The sequence below is a fragment of the Ranitomeya variabilis genome, chromosome 4, assembly GCF_051348905.1.
Source record: "Ranitomeya variabilis isolate aRanVar5 chromosome 4, aRanVar5.hap1, whole genome shotgun sequence".
Lineage (NCBI taxonomy): Eukaryota > Metazoa > Chordata > Amphibia > Anura > Dendrobatidae > Ranitomeya > Ranitomeya variabilis.
The window spans coordinates 688,289,050-688,310,805 of record NC_135235.1 but is presented as its reverse complement, the minus strand read 5'-3'; the positions used below and the strand labels follow the sequence as shown (position 1 = coordinate 688,310,805).

The 21,756-nt window shown below is 44.3% G+C and overlaps 1 protein-coding gene and 1 long non-coding RNA gene across 2 annotated transcripts in view; one reads left to right on the top strand and one right to left on the bottom strand.

Moving 5' to 3' along the window:
- Positions 1-525: 525 nt before the first annotated feature.
- LOC143767725 (uncharacterized) lies at positions 526-1,360 on the bottom strand. The gene is made up of 4 exons (XR_013213760.1): positions 1,272-1,360; positions 968-1,142; positions 674-797; positions 526-594 (listed from the first exon to the last, which is right to left on the bottom strand). It is a non-coding gene; the product is annotated as an uncharacterized LOC143767725 (long non-coding RNA).
- A 14,084-nt stretch (positions 1,361-15,444) lies between these two features.
- The window catches only part of LOC143767648 (uncharacterized), a 140,553-nt gene continuing 134,241 nt past the window's right edge, over positions 15,445-21,756 (top strand). Inside the window, exon 1 of the mRNA XM_077256096.1 lies at positions 15,445-15,645. The gene's annotated coding sequence lies outside the window, so the exon portion shown is untranslated. The remainder of the gene's footprint in view (positions 15,646-21,756) is intronic.

Genomic DNA, 21,756 nt, shown 5'->3' with positions numbered 1-21,756 from the left:
ATACATGGGAGAGGTGCTGCCCTTTTTGTACTGTACGCTTCCTGTTCCTGAAGGGGGGATCCCCTCTCTCATGGTGCTGTCATGGGAATCCGAAAAAAATGGTGATCATACGATTGTGATACGACCGTACTACACCACTGATAATGCAGCCACAGCTGGGGACTGAGGAGAATCTGTGACTCCCCTGAATTTAGTGGTTACTACTCACCTGGGTAGTCATATGTAGGAATCTCCTCTTTACACCGCTCATCACCCCTCACATATGTCTCTGTAGTATTAATATGGGTCAGATCTTCACCCTGAAACAAATATTGTAAAAGTCACAGACAGAAGGAGAAGTCACATCTATGATCAGCTCTAATCCTGCCATCTCCACCGTTCTCATTACACAAGTATAAAACATATAATACTGTGGATAAAACAAGACTGAGCACAAGACCTTCACAGCCGTCTATACATCACAGGGGAGATCTCATGACACCATCTCTCCATCTACCTGATGATCCTGAGGAACATTGGGATCTTCTTGTTTACAGTCCAGTGGAAGAAGAAGACAGGGACAGCTCTCTGGTGTCATCTTCTTACTGGATAGATCTGGAGAAAACACATACAGGGACTTAATTTATTCTTTACATACAGATAAGTATAGGTCGTGTGTATTTAGTCCTATTACCTCGTGATGTCAGGGGCTGGGGAACCTCCATCATGACGTCCTTGTACAGATCTTTGTGTCCTTCTAAATACTCCCACTCCTCCATGGAGAAATAGATGGCAACATCCTGACACCTTATAGGAATCTGACACATACATAGTTATTAAGGTTGAAGGAAGACTTTAAGTCCATCTAGTTCAACCCATAGCCTAACCTAACATGCCCTAACATGTTGATCCAAACAATGATACCGTCATCCCCCCGATCCCTTCATAGCGATACAGTATAATGTCCCAGCATTCCCAGCAGTGTCACCTCTCCAGACAGCAGCTCAATCATCTTGTAGGCGAGTTCTAGGATCTTCTGGTCATTGATGTCGTCATGTATCGGGGTGAGGTGGAGGCCCCGTGATTGGGCTCAGGAGTCTTCCCCATCCCTCAGACACAGGGTCCTGACAGCGTTCACTAGAGGTCTTCACTACTGTGTAATCCTAGTTATGGAGAGACACGTTAATAAATCTCACTACAGACATTTCCAGAGTCCTCGCCTCTACAGTTCTGTCCATCTGTTATTCCCATAGATAAGAATGATGTAATGTGACGTCATCAGAATCTCTCACCTCTCCAGTAAGCCGGAAAAGGATCTCTATGGTGAGGTGTAATATCCTCTCCACCATCTTGTCTCTGTCCATATCCATCTTTGATGGGTAAATCAGGAAAATTCTCATATATAGAAGATCTTCAATGAGCGGATCCGATATTGTAGAGACTTGAATAAGAAGAAGATGAGCCGATGTAACATCATAAAATCCTGTGTAATAATACAATTACTGGAGATAATAAGGGAAACATATGAGGAGATTTATTATTTTACAGTATTTAGTTTTCTTCTTTACATCTACTAATAAAACCTATATATTTAGGCCACAGACAACAAGCAGTTTCTTCCTCGGAGTCGGCAGCTGAATACGTTTCTCATAGACTCATCTTCCATAACGCTAATTCTCGTCTCATTTACCGACACTGGAATCGGCATTAGCAATACTGCAGGAGATATTCATTACCCGTGACAGGAGAAACAACTACTTCATGATGAGGACGACATCTCCATCTTCTACTATGGCTCTAGAAACATATTTGGCCAGAGTCCGTCACTGACTCCATCACCACCGGCCGTCTATATGAAGGTTTCCCGTCTTCCCCGCACTCTAATCTTCTATCACGTTAGATCTCATGTCTGATTCACTCACAGACGTTTGAGGCTTTTATAAAAGATTTTGTGTAAGAACAAGACAGGAGTTAATTGATGTGAAAATCTCCATGTACAGTGTTTTTTGATTGAGGTTTTTTAGAATTTTCCAGTAGACTTCCAATCCTTATGTTACATTCAAATATTTGTGTTTTCCATGTAACAAAATAAAACTGGGGATGATGGTACTGTGAGAACATTATACCGTCTAGAGGCCAAGAAAGAGGTCCCATACTATGAGTATAAAACATGCTTCCTTGGTTCCCATCTGTCATGCCCTCTGTCGCAAGTCCGGTCTCCACTGTGCAGGGAGATTGGTGCCTATCACGCAGCCGCCTGGTGCTGCTCACCCTGTCCGGGGCCCCAGATGATTGATGGCTACATTCTCTGCTAGGAACCTGCATCCCCTTGGCAAGTCTCCTGGAAATGCTCTTAGGAGGCACGGTCCGCTACCTGCACATACTTAACCTCTTAAACCCATATGACGTACTATCCCATCGAGGTGACCAGGGACTTAATTCCCAGGGACGGGAAAGTACATCATAGGCGATCGTCCGCGCTCACGGGGGGAGCGCGGCCGATCGCCACTGGGTGTCAGCTGATTACTACAGCTGACATCCGGCATATTATCCCCAGGAACACTGCGATCAAACATGATCGCAGCGTTCCGGCAGCATAGGGAAGCATCGGGCAGGGAGGGGGCTCCCTGCGTGCTTCCCTGAGACCCTCGGTACAACGTGATGTGATCGCGTTGAACCGAGCATCTCCTCCCTGCAGGCCCCGGATCCAAAATGGCTGCAGGGCTCCTTCAGGGTCCTGCAGGGAGGTGGCTTGCAAGCGCCTGCTCAGAGCAGGCGCCGGAAAGCCTCCCTGCAGTGCCTGTCAGATCGCTGATCTGACACAGTGCATTGCAAGGTATCAGATCAGCGATCTGACACTATACTGTGATGTACCCCCTGGGGCAATGCTATAAAGTAAAAAAATATATTTACATGTGTAAAAAAAAAATTATTCCTAAATAAAGAAAATTATACAGCTATATGAAAAAAGTTTGGGCACCCCTATTAATCTTAATGTTTTATAAAAATTGGTATTTTTGCAACAGCTATTTCAGTTTCATATATCTAATAACTGTTGGACACAGTAATGTTTCTGCCTTGAAATGAGGTTTATTGTACTAACAGAAAATGTGCAATCTGCATTCAAACAAAATTTGACAGGCGCATAAGTATGGGCACCTCACCAGAAAAGTGACATTAATATTTAGTAGATCCTCCTTTTGCAAAAATAACAGCCTCTAGTCACTTCCTGCAGCTTTTAATGAGTTCCTGGATCCTGGATGAAGGTATTTTTGACCATTCCTCTTTACAAAACAATTCCAGTTCAGTTAAGTTTGATGGTCACCAAGCATGGACAGCCCTCTTCAAATGATCCCACAGATGTTCAATGATATTCAGGTCTGGGGACTGGGATGGCCATTCCAGAACAGTGTAATTGTTCCTCTGCATGAATGCCTGAGTAGATCCATCCCCTGCGTAACTTCAACTTTGTCACTGATTCATGAACATTATTGTGAAGAATCTGCTGATACTGAGACGAATCCATGCGTCCCTCAACTTTAACAAGATTCCCGGTGCCGGCATTGGCCACACAGCCCCAAAGCATGATGGAACCTCCACCAAATTTTTCTGTGGGTAGCAAGTGTTTTTCTTGGAATGCTGTGTTTTTTTGCCGCCATGCATAACGCCTTTTTGTATGACCAAACAACTCAATCTTGGTTTCATCAGTCCACAGGACCTTCTTCCAAAAAGAAATTGGCTTATCCAAATGTGCTTTTGCATACCTCAGCCGACTCTGTTTGTGGCGTGCTTGCAGAAACGGCTTCTTTCGCATCACTCTCCCATACAGCTTCTCCTTGTGCAAAGTGCATTGTATAGTTGACCGATGCACAGTGACACCATCTGCAGCAAGTTGATGCTGCAGCTCTCTGGAGGTGGTCTGAGGATTGTCCTTGACTGATCTCACCATTCTTCTTCTCTGCCTTTCTGATGTTTTTCTTGGCCTGCCACTTCTGGCCTTAACAGGAACTGTACCTGTGTTCTTCCATTTCCTTACTATGTTCCTCACAGTGGAAATTGACAGGTTAAATCTCTGAGACAGCTTTTTGTATCCTTCCCCTGAACAACTATGTTGAATAATCTTTGTTTCAGATCATTTGACAGTTGTTTTGAGGAGCCCATGATGCCACTCTTCAGAGGAGATTCAAACAGGAGAACAACTTGCAAGTGGCCACTTTAAGTAGCTTTTCTCATGATTGCATACACCTGGCTATGAAGTTCAAAGCTCAATGAGGTTACAAAACCAAAAAAAGTGCTTTAGTAAGTCAGTAAAAAGTAGGTAGGAGTATTTAAAACAAGAAAATGATAAGGGTGCCCATACTTATGTACCTGTCAAATTTAGTTTGAATGCTGATTGCACATTTTCTGTTAATACAATAAACCTCATTTCAAGGCAGAAACATTACTGTGTCCAACAGTTATTAGATATATGAAACTGAAATAGCTGTTGCAAAAATACCAATTTTTATAAAACATTAAGCTTAAGATTAACAGGGGTGCCCAAACTTTTTCATATAACTGTATATATATATATATATATATATATATATATATATATATATATATATATATATATATATATATATATATATATATATATATATGTTGTTCCAATAAATACATTTCTTTATCTAAATAAAAAAAACAATAAAAGTACACATATTTAGAATAGCCGCGTCCGTAACAACCCCACCTATAAAACTGTCCCACTAGTTAACCCCTTCAGTAAACACCGTAAAAAAAAAATGAGGCAAAAAACACTTTATTATCATACTGCCGAACAAAAAGTGGAATAACACGCGATCAAAAAGACGGATGTAAATAACCACAGTACCTCTGAAAACGTCATTTTGCCACGCAAAAAAAGAGCCACAATACAGCATCTACAGCAAAAAAATAAAAAAAGATATAGTCCTCATAATAAAGCGATGCAAAAATAATTATTTTTTATATAAAATAGTTTTTATCGTATAAAAGCGCCAAAACATAAAAAAATGATATAAATGAGATATCGCTGTAATCGTACTGACCCGAAGAATAAAACTGCTTTATCAATTTTACCAAACATGGAACGGTACAAACGCCCCCCCCCCCCCCCCCCCCAAAAAAAAAAAAAAAAAGGAATTCATGAATAGCTGGTTGTTGGTCATTCTGCCTCACAAAAATTGGAATAAAAAGCGATCAAAAAATGTCACGTGCCCGAAAATGGTACCACAAAAAGTCACCTCGTCCCGCAAAAAGGTGTACGGAGCAGAGCCGTGTGTACGGTGCGTATGGAGCGGAGCCGCATGTGTACGATGTTTACGTAGCAGAGCCGCATGTGTACGAGGTGTACGGAGCGGAGCCACATGTGTACGAGGTGTACGGAGCAGAGCCGCATGTGTATGAGGTGTACGGATCAGAGCCGCATGTGTACGAGGTGTACGTAGCAGAGCCGCATGTGTACGAGGTGTACGGAGCGGAGCCACATGTGTACGAGGTGTACGGAGCAGAGCCGCATGTGTATGAGGTGTACGGATCAGAGCCGCATGTGTACGAGGTGTACGTAGCAGAGCCGCGTGTGTACAAGGTGTACGTAGAGGAGCCGTGTACGGAGCAGTGTATGTACGGAGCAGAGCCATGCGTTTGTACGGAGTGGCTATGGCATTACTGTGTATGGCAGGCAATTCTCGCATGGTTAGTGGCTGTCTAACAGCTTTGAAACATGCGGGGTGAGGACTCAATTGAAGGGGGAGACTGGGATGAAGGCGCCGTGGTAACAGGGCTGTGACGTTGCTGTTGAGTTTTATATACAGTACAGAGCAAAAGTTTGGACACACCTTCTCATTTAAAGGGAACCTGTCCCCCTCCTAGGCGTTTTTAACTAAAAGAGCCAGCTTGTGCAGCACTAATGCTGCATTTGGTCAAGGTGGCTCTTTTAGTTCGGGTCCCTGCAAACGCTGAAATAATCGCTATTATAATTTGTCCCCGATACCTTGAAATAGACCTGAGGTCATGTCTTTTCCCCCCGGACAGAAACGCATCCCAGCCGTCACTCAATACTCTGCACGCCGGGCTGCGCCTCCTCTGCCTTCATTAATGTCCCACTGGGGCTCCTGGATTTACAGCCTTATCAGTGACCACTGCGGTGCGTCCCTCGCTTCCCAGACAACCTTCCGCGGTCGGAGCAGCAGCCGCAACAGCGACCACTTTGAGGAAGTCAACACGCAGCAGTCGCCCGTGTGTTCTGCTACGGACCCGGCGCCTGCGCTGTATGTTCAAAGGGCAAGCACAAGGTAGCTCTTTTAGTTACAAACACCTGGGGGGGGGGGGCTGACAGGTTCCCTTTAAAGATTTGTCTGTAATTTCATGACTATGAAAATTGTAAATTCACAGTGAAGGCATCAAAACTATGAATTAACACATGTGGAATTATATACTTGACATAATTTCAGTTTATATTCTAGGTTCTTCAAAGTAACCACCTTTTGCTTTGATGACTGTTTTGCACACTCTTGGCATTCTCTTGATGAGCTTCAAGAGGTAGTCACCGGGAATGGATTTCGCTTCACAGGTGTGCCCTGTTAGGTTTAATAAGTGGGATTTCTTGCCTTATAAATGGGGTTGGGACCATCAGTTGTGTTGTGCAGAAGTCTGGTGGATACTACTGATAGTCCTACTGAATAGACTGTTAGAATTTGTATTATGGCAAGAAAAAAGCAGCTAAGTAAAGAAAAATGAGTGGCCATCATTACTTTAAGAAATGAAGGTCAGTCAGTCTGAAAAATTGGGAAAACTTTGAAAGTGTCCCCAAGTGAAGTTGCAAAAACCATCAAGCGCTACAAAGAAACTGGCTCACATAAGGACCGCCCCAGGAAAGGAAGACCAAGAGTCACCTCTGCTTCTGAGGATAAGTTTATCCAAGTCACCAGCCTCAGAAATCGCAGGTTAAACAGCAGCTCAGATTAGAGACCAGGTCAATGCCACACAGAGTTCTAGCAGCAGACACATCTCTACAACAACTGTTAAGAGGAGACTTTGTGCAGCAGGCCTTCATGGCAAAATAGCTGCTAGGAAACCACTGCTAAGGACAGGCAACAAGCAGAAGAGACTTGTTTGGGCTAAAGAACACAAGGAATGGACATTAGACCAGTGGAAATCTGTGCTTTGGTCTGATGAGTCCAAATTTGAGATCTTTGGTTCCAACCACGGTGTCTTTGTGCGCCGCAGAAAAGGTGAACGGATGGACTCTACATGCCTGGTTCCCACCGTGAAGCATGGAGGAGGAGGTGTGATGGTGTGGGGGAGCTTTACTGGTGACACTGTTGGGGATTTATTCAAAATTGAAGGCATACTGAACCAGCATGGCTACCACAGCATCTTGCAGCGGCATGCTATTCCATCCGGTTTGCTTTTAGTTGGACCATCATTTATTTTTCAACAGGACAATGACCCCAAACACACCTCCAGGCTGTGTAAGGGCTACTTGACCAAGAAGGAGAGTGATGGGGTGCTACGCCAGATGACCTGGCCTCCACAGTCACCAGACCTGAACCCAATCGAGATGGTTTGGGGTGAGCTGGACCGCAGAGTGAAGGCAAAAGGGCCAACAAGTGCTAAGCATCTCTGGGAACTCCTTCAAGATTGTTGGAAGACCATTCCCGGTGACAACCTGTTGAAGCTCATCAAGAGAATGCCAAGAGTGTACAAAGCAGTTGTAGAAGGGAAGTGCTCCAAAATGTATATCTTTACATAGAGATGTGTTTAGTGATATATAATTCACTAATTCATAATCCACATGTGCTCAGTAGCCCCCTCCTCAGGCTGGTATATCAGGTTTCATTTAGGACTTAGGCCAGTGGACAATACATTTGAGACCTCATCCCCACACACCTGGGGCTGGATACACCTCTTCTCGCTGGACATAAAAGGCACAAGACACATGTGCTCTGTCTCTTTGCTGTGCCTGCATGCAGGAATATCATGGACCCACATGGTCGATAATTACTCTGTATCCCCTTTTCTTACTAGGCCCTGTAACCTCTTAGGCATTAGGGTTAGCTACATAGATGACAGGGCTGATGTTGTATGTGTGATTTGGGTAATCAGGCAGGTAATTGTGGGTTTTTTTTATAATGTGGTGATATTGTTGTGATATTACAGGATATTGTTGGTTATTACTGTGTGATACTGTTGGGATATCACTGTATACTGTAGTGGTATTACTATATCAGAGTTGTGATATCCGTATATTTGTGTATATATATATATATATATATATATATATATATATATATATATATATATATATATATATATATATATATATATATATATATATTTATAGTCACCAGCTTGGGTATAAGTATATATGTATGTTATAGACTGCAGACTTGTGTGTGTGTAATAAATATCCTTCATTGTTACACTGTTTTTGGCGTGTTTTTGAGGCATATTAAGTGGATATTAATTATTAATAGCCAAGTTCGGCGATAATTGTTGATATCGGACCTCAATAGAGGTGCAGGGAGACTTCCTCTTTTGTTAACCATAAGGTTGCAGTATTTTGTAGGAGGGAGCCCCTTCCTTTAACAGCAGTCATCAAAGCAAAAGGTGGCTACTTTGAAGAACCTAGAATATAAGGCTGCCGTCACACTAGTAGTATGTGGTCAGTATTTTACATCAGTATTTGTAAGCCAAAACCAGGAGTGGAACAATTAGAGGAAAAGTATAATAGAAACATATGCACCACTTCTGCATTTATCACCCACTCCTGGTTTTGGCTTGCAAATGCTGATGTAAAATACTGACCAAATACTGCTAGTGTAATGGCAGCCTAAGACATAATTTCATACAGGGATTATTTGTTGGTGATGATGTGATATCCACAAATATTTACCTATGGCTAGTTATTACATAATTTAAACAAAACCAATATAATCATACAGAAAAAAGGATAAGGAAGTTGTTATTTAAAAAGGAATGAACTCAGCTTACGATGCTGATAGATAAAAATTCATAGTTAATAATAAATACATAAAAAGTTGAGATGGGTGGACCCCTGGATGTTCAGATCTGGCGAGTTTGGCTGAACAGTTAAAGGAAGTTCGGGTTTGGGTATGAGAACAGAACCCTGACCCCTTTCACTTGAATGGGGGGGCCCGAACATCCAGTGTTCATAACAGTGTGCATGACAGCGTGGCAAACACTGCTTCTGATTTTACTGCCGGTCAGATGAGAGCATGAGCCCACAGCTATAAGAAGTTTACCTCTGGTCACTGGCATTGGCTGATGGGACTACTATTCCAATCAGCTTACACCTGCTGTCGCTAATAACAGCGAGAACAGGCAGCGGCTGAAGAGAGTATTCATCAGCCAGTACCTACACTCTAAAGAAATAATAATTTAACAAAATGGTGTGAGATCCCCTGCATTTTTGGTAACCAGCCAGGCAAAACCGGCAGCTGGGAGCTGCAACCCTCAGCTGTCAATGTTAACAAGGCTGGTTATCAAAAATAGAGGTGTCCCCACGCTGTTTTTTTAAAATAACAAACACCATTATACTCAAATAACACCCATTCCATTGATGCCATCCTCTCCTGTAAAAACATAAAACAAAAATAATCACCCAATGCCAAATTCCACTCAAGCCAACGTCTCCTGTAAAAAAAATAAATAAAAAACAACAATATCCCTCACCTGTCCGACTTTCTCTCCCACTCCATAATCCGTGTCTGGGGATAAACACTTTTCAACCTGGACAGTGCCAAGAGGCAAACGTCTAGGCTGAGAACCACTGGGGAATGAGCTGCTGCGAGCGCAGCATCAGTGACTAGCAGTGGCGTCATTGAGCTTACCACAGGTCTCTGAGGCTGCGTTCCCAACCATGCCAATGAAGTACAGTGACCTTGGTGAGATCACCACTCACACAGTCTCACGGTACAGCGGTGAGTTCACCAGAAGAAATTTCTCATTGTGACCTCACCGCTGCACAGTGAGACTTTTTCTCATTGTGCTAGCAGTGATCACCATAGTTCGGGGGCCTGCTTTCTGCAGTTCATTCTTCCTTGCTTCTCAGCATTAACAGTCGCATGATACCACCGTTCATGCTGAAGAGCACGTCGTACAGATGGATTATGGCGTGGGACACTATGGATTCCAGCTGTCCATCAAGCCACCCCCCATCTATCTCTCATACATCCATCCCTCATTCATCCATCCACCCCTCATCCATCCCTCATCCCAGGGGTGGGGAACCTCAGGCCCCAGGGCCATTTACATCCCTCGATGACCTTTTATCAGGCCCCCGAGCAGATTCTCAGGGACCGCATTCTAGGGCAGGGAGTTTTTTGATTAAAACCAGCTCATTAATTTCCTCTTGCTCTTTTAGCACATACATGCAGTGTTCACTACTGAACACTGAAGGGCATGCAATGAAAGATTACGTCCTGAAACCAGTGACACATTCATGATGCACTTTGTATGACCCCTGAAATATGGTATAAATATCCAAATGGCCCTTTGCAGAAAAAAGATTCCTCACCCTTGCCTCATCCATTCATCCCTCATGCATCTATCACTCATTCATCATCCATCCATTATCCCTCATCCTTCCATTCCTGCATCTATCCATCCCTCGTCCACTCATCCATCTATCCATCCTTCAGCCATCCAGCTATAGCCATTCCCTCATCCCATGCAGCCTCGGTGAACGGCAGTAACCTTGATGATGTCACCACTAGTCATTGATGCTGCTCATTCTCCCAGTGGCTCTCAGCCTGGACGGTCGTATGTTGGCACCATCCAGGTTGAAAATTGTTTATCCCCTGTGAAATGGCGACTGGTCATGTGATTAATGGGCAGCATGTATCACAGAGGTGGGTGGCCCTGTAATGGAAAAATATACCTGAGAAAATATCGGAGTCCAAGTCCAAATTAAGAAAAATATATATACAAATTTTTATTCCCCTAAAAAGTCAATACAAAATAATACTGTCATTTAACAATCGATAAATAGATGATACAGCGAGCAAAGCTGAAGAAAACACTGAAAGTAAACGGTGACAACCCCTACAAGTGTCTGCATGTATTACATAGTAAAGTGCTAGCAGTGCTTAGAATAGTGAAAGTTCTAGGGCCGGGAAGGTTACCTACTGCATATTATGAATCCCACAGTGGGGTCAGAAGGCAGTACAATGCACTAAAAGTCAGTCCCGGTTCCATAAAGCTTACCCATTATGCAGACTCCCGGAGGTTACCACCGAAGCCCCAATGCGCGTTTCGCAAACTGCCCCCTGACGAAGCCGACGCGAAGCGCCTGAACAGTAGGCTCACCTACCATTACCATTCTAGGATGCTGCCTTTTTTGGATATCAGTTTACAGGTTCAGGAGGATGGGTCAATTCACAAAGACGTTTATTGTAAAAATGCATCTGTGAATTCACTCCTTCATGTTTCCTCGTCCCATACGCATTCTACAATTGGAGCTATTCCAATTGGGCAATTCCTACGTATGAGAAGGATCTGTACGTCAGATGAGGCTTTCGAGAGGCAGGCAGTGGACCTTGGGGAGAGGTTTCGGCCCGAGAATATAGCAATAGGAGCATTAAACGTGGCTATTCCCTGGCCAGAAACTCGAGGAGAAACGATTTACTTACCCCTCATAAGTCTGAGAATTCTAATGATTTAGAAATACGGTTTATTTCTACATACAACCACCAATGGGAGACCATGCCTAGGATTATGCAGAGACACTGGTCGGACTTGAAAACAGAGCCCACTCTGTCTAAGCACTTATCAGATCTACACATGATGACAGCACGTAGAAGTAAAAACCTGAGGGACATTTTGGTCAGGAGTCACTACGTGGCTCAAACACCTGATGTCTTTCAGGCAGGGAAACGCAAATGGGGCTTTAACCCCTGTGGTGATTGCATGGTGTGCCGGAATCACGTACGTGCGACGTCGTTCTTCTCTGCTGATGTCTGCAAAGAATATAAGATCACTTGTTATATCTTGTGTTGTACAACCTTTGTGATTTATTACGCCACCTGCACATGTAAGTTAATATATGTTGGCCTCACTTCTCGGGAACTCCAGGTACGGACCCGTGAACATGTGAGGGACATTATGGCAGCCAGCGAGGTGGATGATGTCCCAACCCTGAAGACGATTCCAAAGCACTTTAGACTACACCTTAGGTGTAACCCCAAGGACTTCAAGGTTTTTGGAATTGATCAAGTACTAAGTAAAATTAGAGGGGCAACATAAAATGCCTACTTGCGCAGATTGAATGTCGCTGGATCTCTACGTTAGGTACTATGACACCGGACGGTCTAAATGAGCAATTAAGTTTTGTCCATTTCTGTGATTATGCTGTTCTGATTTGGAATTTAACCGGTGTGTTGTTTGTCTATTTTTAGTACAATTCTGTGTTTGATGGCTCACCTACACCTATTGTCCTTACCGTCCGGACCCTGCTGGGGGATGGGATCAATGTCAGGCAATTACCTATATTGGAATTAACACCTCTTCCTTTAAGAAGCTTATCCCAGCTTGCATATGGATATGACAAATTCCCTCTCATCATTAAAATGGACATCATTGCCAGAAGAGCGGCTCTGACCACTTTTATAGTCTTCACATATTTATTACTTTTAAGGTACCGTCACACTAAGCGACGCTGCAGCGATAGCGACAACGATGCCGATCGCTGCAGCGTCGCTGTTTGATCGCTGGAGAGCTGTCACACAGACCGCTCTCCAGCGACCAACGATGCCGAGGTCCCTGGGTAACCAGGGTAAACATCGGGTTGCTAAGCGCAGGGCCGCGCTTAGTAGCCCGATGTTTACCCTGGTTACCAGAGTAAAATGTAAAAGAAACAAACAGTACATACTTACATGCGTCCCCCGGCGTCCGCTTCCTGCACTGTGTGAGCGCCGGCAGTAGCAGGGCACAGCGGTGACGTCACCGCTGTGCTGTGGTTTCACTTTCACTTTGCGGCGCTCAGTCAGTGTGGGAAGCGGACGCCGGGGGACGCATGTGAGTATGTACTGTTTGTTTTTTTTACATTTTACGCTGGTAACCAGGGTAAACATCGGGTTACTAAGCGCAGCCCTGCGCTTAGTAACCCGATGTTTACCCTGGTTACCAGTGTAAAATATCGCTGGTATCGTTGCTTTTGCTGTCAAACACAACGATACACGGCGATCGGACGACCAAATAAAGTTCTGAACTTTATTCAGCGACCAGCGACCTCACAGCAGGATCCTGATCGCTGCTGCGTGTCAAACTAAACGATATCGCTAGCCAGGACGCTGCAACGTCACGGATCGCTAGCGATGTCGTTTAGTGTGACGGTACCTTTAGTAGTACTTTATAACGGAGCACTGCTGTAACATGTATCACTTATTTATCTATATACTTTATATATGTTTTGTATGTATGGTATGTTATGTTTTTACATTGTTATTCTGTCACGTTTCCCCTTTCTCTTTTGAGTATATGTTTCATTGGGGTTACAATTACCGTATATAGTTATAATTTACTGCTGCTGATTTTTTTCACCATGCACCTGTCACTTTATTGCTGGAATTTCTTTCTTCCATATCCTGAGATACATTTAGAGAGGTTTTATGCATTAGATGTTGCCCTTATACTTGCCCACTTCCAAAATGGTTGCCTCACATGTGCGCGTGCCCACTGTGATAGTATCCACGGGGCGTCACCTCCGGCGTCTGTATGCGGCCAGGCGTGGTCTCTAACTTCATGGAGGATTTCCTCCTGACCCGCCTTGCTGCTGTTGATGCCCGACGTGTCACCACTTTCGGGAGCTGTGTGCAGTGCGCATGCGCCGCTTAGCGTCGCTCATTGAGAGGCACCTAGTCCGGATGATATATAAACCCTTTTGGGACATACCGTGTTACGGCCCCCCGAAGAAGTCCATGCGAAACGTGCGTCGGGGCTGCATTGGACTGCCCATCACGCAGGCATATTCATAGGAAAGCTGTCCTTCCATTTGACCATCTCTTATATTCTTGCTTGGTGCCTGACTTCAGCAATGTCATGTGGCAGGGTGGTATATGGTACTTTTTTGATCGGGGCATATGTGCAATAGACTATGAAGATTAGAGCGTGCCAATTAACCCTATACTGACATACTGTATTTGGCATTGGCTGCTAGATTTCATTTGCACCAAGCACTTTATGTTGTTACTCTGGTAGAACAGTATTCCCTGATCCTGTTTACTTACTGTGATGCGGTCTGGTCCTCACACCTGAGCCTCTCTGTCTGTTGACTTGTATCATATACATACGATTTTGTTACTTTTTTATGCCTAATTATTTAAATAAACCTCTATTTAAATATAGTTTTTTGTACTATAACTCCGCTGTTTTTGTAGGATATAATTTCGGGGAGGGGGGGGGTGTCAATATCCATGGCTCCTTACCAGACTTAGAATAGCAGCCCCCAGATGTCAGCATTAGGTTGGTTGGTTGTCAGAAATGGGGAGGACGAAAAGCTGTTGTTTTTTTTTAATGATTTATTTAAATTATTTAAAAAACAGCGTAGGGAACTCCTCTATTCTTGGTAACCAACCTTGCTAAAGCTGACAGCTGAGGGTTGCAGTGTCCAGCGGTCAGCTTTGTCTGGCTGGTTATCAAATGTACAGTGGAAACGTGCCGTTATTTTTAAAAATTATTTATTTAGAGCAAAGGCGCCGGCTGATTAATACTCCCATCAGCCTGCTCTCGCTGTTATTAGTGGCAGCAGGTGAAGGCTGATGGGAGTGCTAGTCCCATTAGCTGATGTCAATGACCGGAGGAGGTAAGCTTTTTGCTCACGCTTTCATTTGACAGCGTGGGAAAAGAGACTGTCTCACCAGTGGTAACTGTGCCAGTAGTGAGGGGAAATAATGGCGGAAATGTCACTGACTGGGGATATGCAAATTGCCTCTTCAGAGAAAAAGAGGACTTGAACTCTATAGCGCCAGCTATTGGAAGTAGCGATCCTACAAGTCACAATCAACCCTTTAACGAGTCTTGCAATATGACAGGATAAGAGCCAAATTGAAATGAGATACTGATTTGGTTCTTATTCTAAGTCATATTGCAAGACTTGTTAAAGGGTTGATTGTGACTTGTAGGATCGCTACTTCCAATAGCTGGCGCTATAGAGTTCATGTCCTCTTTTTCTCTGAAGAGGCAATTTGCATATTACATTTCCCAGAGGAGCATTGCACGGTAAATAAGCCTCCTTACCTTGACAGGCCAGAGCTGCTATGTCACTCTCCATGAGGAGAAACCTTACCCCTGAGACCACTGACTGAGGAGAAGTTTCCATGTAGCGTCTTCACTCCGGATATCATTCACTGAGGCCCCTGATCATGTGACCCCCTGACTCCTCCCCTCCTGTGACCTCATCACAGGTCCTGTGCCCACAGAAAGGCCATATATGTGGAGTGCGGCTCTGCGGGTGGAGGGATGTGGAGATTCCCCATTACTGGCGCATTAATACTAGAAATATATTGTACAGGGGATATCACAGCCAATTCCCACAAGAAGAATTCTGGAAACGCAGACGTCATTTAACCCTTAGGGAGAAAGTGATTCCAGCACCACCACTAAATCCCACCAGAACTGTAGCAGGTAAAGACCCCAATACCCACAGGTGTCCCTTCTAATTGGGGGGAAACTATCACCTCTAATAATCCTCGGACAGTTCTGACAAACATGGAAAAGTGCCCCTTTATGGAGGTGACAGAAAGTCTGTTTAGTCACTTTAGCTTCATAGTATCAGCTCTAATCCAATGGTGAGAGAGCGATTTACCCTGAAGAGTCACAGATTGTGGGGCTGTTATAAAATATTATATTTAGGGGGTTTGTGTTGTCTCCTTATAAGAATCACAATGGTTTTGTTCCTTTTCCGCTGATAGATACAAATGACCCAACTATGAAAGACGGGAACCAAGGAAACCTGTATTACTCTCACAGTACGTGGCCCCTTTATTGCCCACACACAGTGGCATAACTTGAAACTCATGGGCCCCGATGCAAAAGCTTCAATGGGGTCCCCAAATATTTTAAATCTTTAATAGCAATAGTCTTTTTCCATAGGCCAAATGGACTTTGAGGGCCCCCTAGGCTCCAGGGCCCGGGTGCGATTGCAAACCCTTGCACCTGTTGTAGTTATGCCCCTGCCCACACAGTATTGTCGGGAAACCTTCATATAGAGGCCGGTGGGGATGGAGTCAGTGACGGATTCTGGACTAATATGTTTCTAGAGCTGTAGTAGAAGATGAAGATGTCGTCCTCATCATGAAGTAGTTATTTCTCCTGTCACGTGTAATGAATATCTCCTGCAGTATTGCTAATGCCGATTCCAGGGTCGGTAAATGAGACGAGAATTAGCGTTATGGAAGATGAGTCTATGAGAAACGTATTCAGCTGCCGACTCCGAGGAGGAATCTGCTTGTTGTCTGTGGCCTAAATATATAGGTTTTATTAGTAGATGTAAACAAGAAAACTGAATAAAATAATAAATCCCCTCATATGTTTTACTTATTATCTCCAGTAATTGTATTATTGCACAGGATTTTATGATGTTACATCGGCTCATCTTCTTCTCATTCAGGTCTCTACAATATCGGATTCTCTCAGTGAAGATCTTCTATATAAGAGAATTTTCCTGATTTACCCATCAAAGATGAATATGGACAGAGAGAAGATGGCGGAGAGGATATTACACCTCACCCTAGAGATCCTCTTCCGGCTTACTGGAGAGGTGAGAGATTCTGGTGACGTCACATTACATCATTCTTATCTATGGGAATAACAGATGGACAGAACTGGAGAGGTGAGGACTCTGGAAATGTCTGTAGTGAGATTTATTAATGTGTCTCTCCATAACCAGGATTACACAGTAGTGAAGAAGACCTCTAGTGAGCGCTGTCAGGACCCTATGTCTGAGGGATGGGGAAGACCCCTGAGTCCAATCACAGGGCCTCCACCTCACCCCCTGATACATGAGGACATCAATGACCAAAAGATCCTAGAACTCACCTACAAGATGATTGAGCTGCTGACTGGAGAGGTGACACTGCTGGGAATGCTGGGACATTATACAGTAACGCTATGAAGTGATCGGGGGGATGACGGTATCATTGTATGTGTCAGGTTCCTATAAGGTGTCAGGATGTCGCTGTCTATTTCTCCATGGAGGAGTGGGAGTATTTAGAAGGACACAGAGATCTGTGCAAGGACGTCATGATGGAGGTTCCCCAGCCCCTCACATCACCAGGTAATAGACAGGACTAAATACACACGGCCTATAATTATCTGTATGTAAAGAATGAATTCAGTCCCTGTATGTGTTTCCTCCAGCTCTATCCAGTAAGAGGACAACACCAGAGAGATGTCCCCGTCCTCTTCTTCCTCAGGACTGTAAACAGGGAGATCCCAATGTTCCTCAGGATTATCAGGTAGATGAAGAGAAGATGTCATGAGATCTCCCCTATGATGTGTAGACGACTGTGAAGGTCTTGTGCTCAGTCTTGTTTTATCCACCAGTATTATATGTTTTTACTTGTGTAATGAGAATGGTGGAGATGGCAGGATTAGCGCTGATCATAGATGTGACTTCTCCATCTGTCTGTGACTTTTACAAAATTTGTTTCAGGGTGAAGATCTGACCCATATTAATACTACAGAGACATATATGAGGGGTGATGAGTGGTGTAAAGAGGAGATTCCTACATATGACTACCCAGGTGAGTAGTAACCACTAAATACAGAGAAGTCACAGATTCTTCTCAGACACCGGCTGTGGCTGCTTTATCGGTGGTGTAGTCCGGCCATATCCCAATTGTGTGATCACCATTGTGCGTTAAGACAACAATATTCTCCTTCGTCCGAAAATGTTGAAATTACTTTGTGAAATTGTGAAAGACACTGACTGTTACCTGCCCAGATCTGTAAACTACAAAGCCAAATGACAGCATATGTAGAATGTGCTGACAAGTTAGAAAATCACTTGAAGAAAAATATAATGATGGGCCTGTAAGAGAAAGTGGAGGGTAATGATGCTGTTGGCTTCCTAGAACCCTGATATATTATTGGATGAATCTACCTTCTCTCCCTTCTGTGCTGCTGAATGTGCTCATATGGTCCCTACAAGACCAGGTCCAGACTTTCTGGCCAAACTTCACTTTTACGATCGACAACATTAAATGTGCAGTGAGGCCAAGTGTGAATTTCTGTACAATAACAACAGAGTTTCCCTTTATCCTGACTTTTCTCATTCTTTTAAACCGACTGAACAGAATTTCGATTACCGTGTATACCTGAGTATAAGCCGAGGCACCTACTTTTGCCACGAAAAACTGGGTAAGCTTATTGACTTGAGTATAACCCGGATATGCATTGTCCCCTCATCCCTATCGTGGCATGCATGCCCCCCCGTCCCTGTCATTGTATGCATGGCTCCCCCGTCCTTGTCATTGTATGCATGGCTCCCCAGTCCCTGTCCTGGTGTGCATGTTTCCCCAGTCCCTGTCAATGGTGTGCATGGCTCCCCCATCCCTGTCCTGGTGTGCATGGCTCCCCAGTCCCTGTACTGGTGTGCATGGCTCCCCAGTCCCTGTCCTAGTGTGCATGGCTCCCCAGTCCCTGTCAATGGTGTGCATGGCTCCCCAGTCCTTGTCCTGGTGTGCATGGCTCCCCGTCCCTCTCTTGGTGTGCATTGCTCCCCAGTCCCTGTCCTGGTGTGCATGGCTCCCCAGTCCCTGTCCTGGTGTGCATGGCTCCCCAGTCCCTGTCGATGGTGTGCATGCCTCCCCAGTCCCTGTCAATGGTGTGCATGGCTCCCCAGTCCCTGTCCCGGTGTGCATGTTTCCCCAGTCCCTGTCCTGGTGTACATGGCTCCCCAGTCCCTGTCAATGGTGTGCATGCCTCCCCAGTTCCTGTCCTGGTGTGCATGGCTCCTTATCCCCTTATTCCTATATATGATTCCTGTTACAAAAAACCCATCCTATTTATCTGCCTGCGCTCCCTCGGTGGCACTGGATCTTTTTCCAGCTTCCAGCAGCTGTTCCTGCCGAGCGATCATGTGGCCCTGCTCATTGAGGTGATGAATATGCACGCCACGCCTATGGGAGTGGAGAGGCATGCATATTCATTACCTTAATGAGTGGTGCCACGTGGTAGCTCGGCTGGAAGAGCTGCAGGCGACGGCGGCCGGAACAAGATGCAGTGCCAGCACCGAGGGCGTGCCGGTAGGTGAGTATGATGTGTGCTGGAAGCCAGCAGCTGCAGCTGGCACATACACTGTTACAGCAGCGGCACATGCTTTAGCCACAGCCACCGGCTCCTGCCTCTGTGACCCGCTGCTCCCCCTCCCCCGCCAGCTTTCTGGGACAATGACTTGTGTATAAGCCGAGGAAGGCGTTTTCAGCACACAAAAAAAGTGCTGAAAAACTCAGCTTATACAAGAGTATACATGGTAACTATTCAAAAACCATTAGTCCTGTATCTAGATATATCTCTAAGCTGTGTGTAGCTGATGGCTGTAATATACATTTATTCACACCTGCAGGAGACGTGTTGGCATGGCTCGAGCCCTGGTGTCATGGATTCAGTCCGTGTCAAATTCCATTATGTTTTTGATCATAAGGAATTCAGATTACTGCACAATCTCTCCTGAAAGGGGGGCGCTAATACTTTCTCTACTCTTCTGGTCAGAACTCTTAGTGGCCCTGCAACTCCCTGATAGTCTTTAACAAAAGGTCTCAATTACCTCTTCCAAATGCCCGAAATCTAAATTTAAGACACTTCGGCTCTGCGTTATTATAAAATGTTATGTTTGACTATCTAATATTTCTTCTTGAAACTCATATGATAGAAAATATTGGCCCTTACGATAGTTTAGATTGCCAAGAGCCAACGAACCCCAGAGAGGTTTCACCACTAGTTACTCATTTATGCTGATGACGACTGTTGAGTTAGATCGTTTCAGTAGATGTGTTATTGTCTATAGTCACAGTTTTAGACTTAGGGTACTGTCACACAATGGCACTTTGATCGCTATGACGGCACGATCTGCGACGTTGCAGCGTCGTGTAATTATCGCTCCAGCGTCGTAGACTGCTGTCACACTTTGCAATGCACAACGCTGGAGCGATAATTTCATGACGTATTTGCGCTGTAGAAGCCATTGTTATTATGCGCACATCATATACAATATCGTACACGCCTATGTCACACGATGCATTCATGCCGCCACAGCGGGACATTAGACGACTAAAGAAAGTTTCAAACGTTCTGCTACGACGTACGATTCTCAGCAGGATCCCTGATCGCACTAGCGTGTCAGACACTACGATATCGAATAGATAAACGCTGGAACGTCACGAATCGTGCCGTCGTAGCGATCAAAGTGCCACTGTGTGACAGTACCCTTACAGTAATTAGTGTCCAAAATACTGTGATAACCACTTCCCGTAGCCAGTTTTGTTTCCTAATCAGGCCCCATTTTTCAAATCTGTGCCACTTTATGTGGTGATAACTTTGGAATTCTTCACGAAATATAAGCTCCAGTTTTTTAATTTTCACAAAGGGGAATAGGAAAAAGATGGATCTCACAAATTATTATTACTTCTCTTGAATCTGACAATACCTTATATACAGTTATACACTACTGTCTGGACACATGGCAGAGTTAAGAAGGGAATGAACGCCATTTAGGTTTTTTTTTAAACCAATAATTTTTATTGAATTTTCAGAAACTTTTTGAACACACAAAGGGTTAAACAAAACCCATAAACACATACAATGACAAAATACCATAGGCACCAATACACATTTTACATACATTCATTAAAACATAACTTCTTCACCACCCCACAATAATATCATCGGAACTCACGGGATAAAGCATGATGTTATAATCCCACTAATGTAAGTTTCAGAAGACCAAATATTGTTTTGTAACTTCAGTGGAAAAGGGCTGACCTTTGGCTATCTAGCTTGGATCCCATATACCCTGAATCCTGTTTTGGCTAAGGCGGAATGAGTCAACACGCCAATTCATATTGGCAATGTGTATTAACTTTCTCAATCACCTCTTTTATGGATGGCAAAACTGTCCCCCTCCACTTAGCTGCGAGTGCTAACCTGGCTGCAATCAAAATATGTGAAAAAAAGCCTTCTAAGCATCTGCGGTACTTTATCTATGCCAATGTGTAAGACTCCCATGTTGGACTCCAAAACTAACTGCACCCCACTAACCTCTCGTATTAAATCACTCATATCCACCCGAATTGAGCTACAACTGGACATGACCGCCACATATGACCCAGTGTCCTCCTCTGCCCACAACCTTTCCAACACGCCTGAGATTGGTCAGGTCCATAATGAGCTAACTGCGTCGGACATTGGAACCACCTTAAGTGCACTTTTTAGGTGTTCCAAGTGATTTAGACAAGATGATACTCTTTGCACTTCTCTTAAACCCTCCCTCTATGTCTTCGGGTCCAGGGATATACCCAGCTCCCCCTCCCACCGAATCATGTATTGTAATTTAGTATCAACAACCGGGGTATTCAAAGCACTATTTAGGCTGGAACTTCCCCTAGATCCCGACTCCGGTCTCAGAATATACCCATTAGCCCTATGGTCCAAGGGATTCTTAAAAAAATGACGGTTCTGGTAATGTATGAATCAGGTGTCTAAGTTGCATATACTGATAAAATAGACATCGTATAC